Consider the following 8,675-nt stretch of genomic DNA (forward strand, 5'->3'; position numbering starts at 1 on the left):
GGTAAGGTTGGTTAAAGGCTGGAATGCATGACCAAGTAGGGATACAGAGTGACTTTCTCTGCAGATCTTTAAAGGTAACTGTTAGAGGCAAGAAAGAGATTATCTCTTAAAGGCCCAGACCCTGCCCTACCATTGTGAATCTCTAAGACCTAAACTCTCTCTCTTTAAAATAAAAGAAAGTCACTTATACCTAAAATAAAGCATATTTGAACTGAAGCGTTTCTGATCACAGGCATTTTGATTACTGGATAATAAACACCTCTCTGAAGCCCAAAATAAAACCAGAAAACCAAACCAATTGCCTTCCATTCAATTCTGCTTCATAGCGACCCCTTGCGTTGCAGAGTAAAACTGTGCTCCATAGAATTTTCAAGGTTGTGACATTTTGGAAGCAGATCACCAGGCCTTTCTCAAGAGCTGCCTCTGTGTGGGTTGCAACCACCAACCTTTCTATTGGTAATGGAGCAGTTAACCATTTTGTAACCCAGGGACTCTCCCTGGAACCCATAAACAGTTTTAATATACTGCATATAGAAATAGAAGTACACAGGATCGATCACGGGATAGGTGATGGGGCAAGGAACCAGCAGGAGAAGGGAAGAATGGGGCAGAAGAAAACATTGGTGAGAATGAACTTAAGTCCCTTCCTTTTCTATCTCCTTCTATTCTTTTCATGAATCCCTACCTCATTTCCCTGTGGAGAAGCTAGCTACTTAAGCAGGGTGAGAGAACATTTCAGCGAAAGTTTGTGGTTAGAAAAAGAGGAAGGCTGATGCTGCTAACCTAAATAAAAAAACACAGTTGACTAGCCACCACATCTAGCTTCTCTTTTTGAGGGAAAAGGGAGAAAAAGCTGCAAGACTTTTATGACTTCTCAGCTCCTGAGAACAGAGCACTGGCAAGTACATTCAACTATAGGGTAATGCACAAGGTCAATCTTTTGTTGGCAGAGGCCAGGATGAGCACTTACGTCACCTCAGGAGAAGGACTGTCACCAGATAAGCCTCCCCCGTTTAATTGCTCATCAAAAGGCTTAGGAGTCAATGTTTTACACAACAACATGTGGCTGCCCCTGTTCTTGACATCAGGATGTCAAGGCACATACAGACATCATCTCCCGTCCTCTAAATCTTACAAGGATGGTCATTATGCAAGCCAGGGCTGGAAAAGAATTCTTGACGTCACCTCATTCATCTCCTTGCCTCCTATCTCAAGGAAGACAAGTAGCATGCTTTAGCTTTTTTTGTTGTTAGCTGCTGTTGATTTGGCCCCTGACTCACGGTGATCCCATGCACAACGAGATAAAACACTGCCCAGTTCTACACCATCCTCATAACCCACTGGAGATCAGACTGTTGTGATTTCATGGCTGATTTTCAGAAGCAGATCACCAGGTTCAGTGCTTGAATACTGCCTACCATGCAGGAGACCTAGGTTCGATTCACAGCACTTCATGCACAGCCACCACCCATCTGTCATTAGAGGCTTGTGTGTTGCTCTGACGCTGAATAGGTTTCAGCAGAGCTTCCAGACTAAGATAGACTAGGGAGAAAGGCTTGGTGATGTTCTGAACAGTCAGCTGCTTTCCTCAGAAGCTTCATCAAATACTATCAGGCACTACACACTAGTGACTAAGTGCACACACACAAAGCCACTCTATCTGAGTCTAAGGCCTCTCTCTACCACTTACTAGCTGTTTGATTTTGGGTAAGTTACTTAACTTGTCCAGGTCTTAGTTTTCTCATCTTTAAAATCAAGATAATTAATAGCATCTCCCTCTTGGGGCTGTTGTGAACATCAAATGAGTTAATACATGTTTTCAAGGCACTTAGAAGAGTGATTGGCACACAGTTAGTGCTCTATAAATGTTACCCAGTTATATCTAATTAAGTCTCCTTTACATTACCCTTGTTAGGAAACAGGACTACTGGTTTTGATTTTCAATTCAGTTCAACTCTACAAATGGTTGCTAAGCTAGAGCACTGTGTAAGGCTGCCTTACTGGTAAGATCGCAAGATACAGCAAGATAAGTAAGACATGGCTAGTGCCTTACAGCATACTATGTAGCAAAGTAGAATTAAATAAGTGCAAAATATATGTGCAAACAACACGTGAGTGAAAAGACTGATAAATTTTAAATGGAGAGATAGTGATGGTCCAGGCAGGCTTTAAGTCAAACCTTGAAGTATGAATAGGGCATCCTGGAATAAGGGACCAGCATGAGTAAAATAGGAAAAGAGAAGTCATAGTTTGTGGAAGGACATAATAGATTAGGCAGGACAAATAAGTGAGTCAGATTATGAAAAATGTTGGAAGTTAGATATTATTCTTGAGACAAAGGGACCTATTCAGGTTTGTTTGGTTGTTGTTGTTTTTGTCTGTTTGTTTTGTTTTGTTTTGTTGAGAGGAGGAGGGGGTCATATTATTAACCTGTATTTGAGGAAATCAGTTCTGGTGACAGTGTGAAGTATGTACTGGAGATGCAAAAGATGGAAAGCCCAGAGGCCAATGAGAAGACTATCATTCATTAGTCAATATTTTTGGAATATCGTATATACGCATGGCAAATAATTCAGGTGACAGGTGGAGAAAGTCTGAAATAGGACGGGGGGAAATATGGAATGAGAAGAGGTGGCAAAGAAAAGAACACTATGAAGATTTACTCTGAGAGATGGGTTGAAAAAAAACCAAGAGAGAGCAATGATTCGGAAGTCAAGGGAGGAAAGGAGCCAACATTTATTGAATAGTCGCTGCAAGCCAGGCACTGTGCTAAGTGCTTCATGAATAAATCCCATGTGACCCTCCCAACAACTCTTGGGTACTATCAAAAGCCCATCTTAGAATAATGTGAACTTTTCAAAGGTGACTTGCCCAAGTTCACACAACTAGCAAGTGGAATTTGCATATAATTTTTTTTTTAATTTTTATTGTGATTTGAGTGAAAGTTTACAGAGAAAATTAATTTTCCATACAAAAGTTCACACATTTTGTCTCATGACATTGACTGCAATTCCCCACAGTGTAACAGCTCTCTTCCCACTTCCTCCTGTAGTTACCTCTTCCCTGTGTCCTTCCCTCCCATGTACAGAATTTACATGCAAATGTAAACTAGGATTTCTCTACACTAAAACTCATGCTTTCTTCAATCACACCACATTTCAAAAAGATAAATGATGCCAAATGCTTTAATGAAGTCAGGCAGGATGAAGACAGAGATAATTCCATTAGCTTTTGTAATTAGGTCATTGATGACCTCCGAGAGAACAATTTCAGTGGAGTGGCAAGAGAAGAAATGAGATTGCAATAGGTTAAAAGGTAAGTGGGGGATGAATAAATGGAAGTTGTAAGATTAGACTGCTCTTTCCAGAAATGAGGCAGTGAAAGAATGAAAGACATTTATTCATTCTCAAATAGTTACTGAGCATCCACCACACGTCAAGCATTGTTCTAGGATGTGGTGTAGTGGTGAATGGTAGTCAAAAAAGAAAGAGGAAAGGAAAGAAAAGTAGAAAAGGGAATATTTGGGGGGTTGGAATAAGAGTTTTGTTTTTTAAAAAATCTGTGTGTGAGTGTGCCTTATTGTTGGTAGATGTTATGTTTTAGAGGAACATAATGTGACTGTATGATTATGTTATTTAAAATGGAGTTCTGCCTATATCTGCTAAGAAAATAGAAGCTTGGTAGTATACCTGGTAATCTAGCAGATCAATCAAAAAGTACTTAAATGCTGAGACTCAAAGCAAAGGAAATACTGGGTACTGTGAAGGATATCTGAAAAGTTTCTTGTGAAACTATCATTTATCACTAAAAACATTTTTTGAATGTTTATCAAAGATGACCCTGGCTCCAGCTGCATCAAGTCTGCCAGGGAGGAGTTAGTTAGAAAAAATACCAACTCAAGAACTACAATTTGGTAAGAAAAACCACTTCAATAGAAATGTGTACAAAATGTGGTGTGAGCATGAAGAATAATGCTCCTGATCCAGAGAGAACTTCACAGAGGGCACAGTAATTAGCCCAGGTTTGAAAATTATGAGAGGAGTTTTCCAAGTAGCTATAAAGAACATGTTTCCAGGCAGAAGGAACCACATATGCAAAGGCACAGAGGCATAGGAAAGAGCATGGTGTGTTCTTGGAATTACAAAAAGCACAGTTTGACTGGAGCATAATATTCAGTTGGGTGAGGTGAGTACAAGAGAAATCATATCTGCTATAAATCTCCCTTCATTCACTCATTCATCATACATTTATTGAGCACACTATGTTCTGGGTGCTGGAAAACAGGGGTGCACAAAATGAAATCTGTTCCCTGGGGGAGCTTCTATTCTAGTGATCACTAAATTCCAGGAGGATGGAACAGAAAATTCGAAGATCTGGCCTCATTTTCACTTTAGCTCCTCTGTTCATTCTGTTTTACAGATTAGAAAATTGAGGCACAAGGAGGTTATACACTTTTACTAAAATCACATATTGAAAAGGCAAGAAATCACAGATTATAAAGGGCTTTGTATGTAAAAATCAAGAGGAAAAGTGTTGGAAGCTTAATTCCCTCAAAGAGAAGAGCTCTACCTAAGGCTCTAGGCAATCTCTCCATTTTAGTGCTAAAGCAATGACATGAGTTAGTTTTTGACTTCTGACAGAAACCTCCTGCGATTCCACTTCCCCAAATCAGAAAACAGTAACTGCCTTTTACAGACAAGCAACCCAAGGCCCAGATAAGTACAGATGTTTGAGCTGGGTGCTTTTCCAACCACTTCTAGAGTTGAGCAGAACTGTTATCATTTATGACCTTGAGATAAAATACTGAAACTGTACAAGTTGGGCTAGAAGCATCTGCCTAGTTGGTTCTGTTAGGAATGACAGCATGTTTGCCAAGCACCAGAGAAACAGGAAACCTTTACGTACCATTTCAAGTGAAAAAAGTCAGACGTCTTTGTAATGACACAGGAAAGAGCTGAAGAAGCCTGGGGTCAGTGGAGAACTTTCATTGATTCCCTCTGTAATCCAGCTCTGGGCAACTATACCCTGTGTGCCGTGAGTCATTTAATATTCTGCAAGGAATGCATCTGGATGGAGGGAGTAATTGTAAATAATTCATTCCTATGAAATTCTGCATTTGGTGTTAGCTCATGCCTCAATAAAAGTCACGCTATCAGATGTTCCACTATTCAGGAATAGTTTGTATTGCCTCTGCCCTGGCTGTACTCTGCCATGGAAATGCCGATAGTGGCAAGCTCCTGGCCAGATATTCCTCCACCCCCACTGCTCTAGAAGCTGTGAGCCTCTGTACCACTGCTCTCACAATTGACTTCAATTCAATGACCACATGGTATTTTAAATACTCTGAAATCAGGATGTGAGATTGGTCATACCAACTGATCTCTACCATCTCTACTGCAGCTCTGAGTCTGTGAAGTGGAAAGATTTACTTTGCTTCACATATGATGTGTGAAAATCAAGGTTTTTAAAAAATAATATGAGTCAGGAATGATATTCATATAACACGAACCATTTGTTTTACAAAAGGAATGCGTTAAAATAGATTGTTCCTTTACACGTATGAACAATTTTAATTCAATTTATAAACCTCAGGAAGGCACATTCTAAGAAGAAGCTATCTACTGAAAAAGTGAGTGTTAAAATGGACATGTGGTTGGATGCAAAGTGACCTGCTTTCTCTCTATTTCTAGGAAAAGAAGGAGCTCCATTTCCTATAGCCTAGACCATTCCCTGGATATAAGCTGGTACTTTTAGCAGACCTAGAAGCTGTTTCTGACAGTGGAAAATTTTATGAGCAAAAGACTTTCCTTAGGTGATAGAATTATAGGCCTGGAACAAACATTAGATACTTAGTTCTTTGCTCATCTTCCTCTAATCCTGCCCCACCCAGGCTCAAAAATGAGAAACCAAGGTATTGGAAGATAAGTCTTTGACCATGGTCAAAGGACTGGAACTGAAACTATTTTGAAAACTAAACATGTCTTGGCCGGCCAAGTAATGACTTCCAGTATTATTTTGGAGGTGGTATTTTGACTTCACTACCACTCATCTGTCAGTTTGTCATACTGTGGTGGCTTACGTGTTACTATGAGAGTCAAAGTTATGCTACCAGTATTTCAAATAGCTGCAAGATCACCAATAATGGACAGGTTTCAGCAAACCTTCCAGACTAAGACAAACTATATAAAAAGGCCTGGTGATTTACTTCTGAGAATCAGCCAATGAAAACCTGTGGATCACAATAGAATATTGTCCAATATGGTGGTCAGAGATGCAAATACCCCAATGATCATGAAGATGGCATAGCACCTGGCAACATTTTATTCTGTTATATACACAGAAGGTTACCATGAGTTAAGAGTCCAGTCTACGGCAACTAACAGCAACAATATTTTGATCCCAAAGACTAAATAAAAAACAAATTGCACTTAGGAGTTCTAACATTCATTCTGCTTTTGTCCACATACATTTGGTACACATCTAATTCTCTCGTAAGTCCACACAAAACAAGAAGTTAGTCAAACACAAATACCTCTCTAGAACTAATCCCAACGTGTGAACATTTAGATTTGCACAAAAGATAAAATAGGATGGCTATTTGCTTTTGGAACGTCCTTTTTGCTTTATGCAAATAGAATTGCTTTATGTGGGAAATTCCCCTAATGCATTTTAAAATTTATTTGCTTAATACACAACTTTGCAAGAACACCACAACTTACTAAAAAGTGTATCTGTAAATAAGCAAGTTAGGTGCTCTTATCCTTTCAGCTTAAAGCAAACATATGGTGACTTGAACCAAATGAAGAACCTACTTCGGTCAAGCATAAATTAGAGATGTTTTAATTTTCTATAAACTGAAAGATTCATCTAAGACAGTAAAGCCAGGTACTGCATTTTCTTACTTAAGCTTCATAATAGTCCTATGAGCTAAATGTCATTTTTCCCATTTTATAGATGAGGGAACTGAGGCTCACAGAGATTAAGATGCCCCAAAGATGTGATTCAGCCCTAGCTCTTCTGAATCCAAAACCAGTTTTATCTCCACTTCACTGTGTTACTTTTGTTCTGCTTTCTGTGAAATATATGCTTCAGCTGCCATTTAAACTGGTTCTGTCATCTTCAAGAAAATTTTTATCTGATTTGCAATTTGGCAAATAAATTAATATTTGAGGTTGAAATTCTATAAACTGATACACTTTGTTTCCTGGTTTAAAGCAGCCAGATTCTATTTATTCCTTACCTAAAACATACCGCAAAGTTAACCCCAATTTCCTTGGGAGTTTCCAATGAATTCTAAATATTTAAAAAAGAAATCCAATTCCAACTACTTAGCAGAACTCTCTTCTCAGAAATACTAGCATGAAATACTTTTATCTGACCTGTTAGAACAAATAAGCAGTTTCTCATTTGTAACCAATAATGTAAATGTAGCTCTTGTCCTTAATTCTTACAAAAGTGTCTCTAACACCTCTTACCTGTTAAGAAGCTACCTGTGGATCTGAGGCAAGTCAGCGGGACTCTATAAATTCAGTTGCATCAAGGTTCCTCTTACAGAGGATTATCCACACAAGGCTCCAAGCAGGGACTCCAAACACACAATGGAGAAAACTGCGAGCCTTTTACAAATGGGTCAGCCCAAAGCTCCACTAAGTTGGTTTGCTTAAAATGAGGATGTTGAAATAGTATTCTAGTGAAACAACTAAAAGTCCTTTAAAAGTCCATAGCTTCTCTATAGTCTTACAGTTTTAATTTTGCTTCCAAAAGAAGACCTAACTGGTTTCCAGGATTTAGTAAAGCAATGGCTTAAATCTTGCTAACCTGAGCAAAGTCTTCCTTCTTGAAGGCTTGCTCACATGATCTCACTCTGTGCAGGTTCGCCCCCTGCATCCTTGGACCTTGGAATCAGGACACTAGGCTCCACCCCCACTATAATAAAATCTCCCCAGTGTAACTCAAAGAACAACCAGTCAGCACTCAGTGGTTCCCTATGTCCTTCAGGCAGAGCCCCACTAGGATACTGCCAATCTAGGACACCACCCTGCTCTTTATCACTTCTGTCTCTCTCTCTTTCTCTCTCTGTCTCACATACACACACACACACACACACACATACACAGAGAGAGAGAGAGAGAAAGAAGCATTCTTTGAGATCTCTCCACTCCTTTCAGGGACCAGATAATGTTTGTATTCTTTCAGGGGAGATGGCACTGTAAACCCAAAAATAAAGGATGAGTTCCCCATAAATGAGGATGTTCAAGCAGAGACTAAACCTGTTGAGGAAGTTTTCACACTGAGGTTGAGACCAGGTGACCTCTGAGGAGGCCTTCAAGTCTAAGATCTGTAAGTATTTCCACAGATTCTCTTGCTCTTCTGATTGTCCCTTTATGACCCATCTCCCTTTCTCCTTCAAGAATTCCCTTGGTGTCCAATTAAATCAATCTTTCCTAGTACAAAAAAAAAACCTCTGAGCAGTTTACCCATACCTCTTTTTTCCCCCAACATATATATATATATAAATATATATAATAAATATGTACACAATATACATATTTTCAACTAATATATACATATATATTATAGATGTTGTTGTTGTTGTTGTTATGTGCCGTCGAGTCAGCCCTGACTCATAGCGACCCCTCCTTGGGTTTCCGAGGCAGTATCACTACGGAAGTAGG

Source organism: Orycteropus afer, unplaced genomic scaffold, assembly GCF_000298275.1.
Source record: "Orycteropus afer afer isolate SDZICR_OR568_19922 unplaced genomic scaffold, OryAfe1.0 scaffold00258, whole genome shotgun sequence".
Lineage (NCBI taxonomy): Eukaryota > Metazoa > Chordata > Mammalia > Tubulidentata > Orycteropodidae > Orycteropus > Orycteropus afer.